This window comes from Buceros rhinoceros, unplaced genomic scaffold (genome assembly GCF_000710305.1).
Source record: "Buceros rhinoceros silvestris isolate BGI_N320 unplaced genomic scaffold, ASM71030v1 scaffold32634, whole genome shotgun sequence".
In the NCBI taxonomy this organism is placed as follows: Eukaryota; Metazoa; Chordata; class Aves; order Bucerotiformes; family Bucerotidae; genus Buceros; species Buceros rhinoceros.
Window position 1 is genome coordinate 6,930 of NW_010407054.1, and position 236 is coordinate 7,165.

The following is a 236-nucleotide window of genomic DNA, read 5'->3' on the forward strand; positions in this document are numbered from 1 at the left end:
CACGTGCGCCCCCCGGTGCGTGCGGAGAGGCGGAGGGTGGCCGATGTGCAGCCAGGTGTCCCCTCGGTGGGAGGGGACTCTTGGGGTGGCCGCTGCGGAGGTTACGGCGCTGGTCGGAGTCCACCCTGTGCCGTTGCTGGGCTGCCGTGCTCGCCCGGCTCGGCTACCCGCTCCGCTCGGGTCGGGGACGTGAGATGACCGCGGGTGAGGGGAGGGGACACGGCGGGTGGGACACG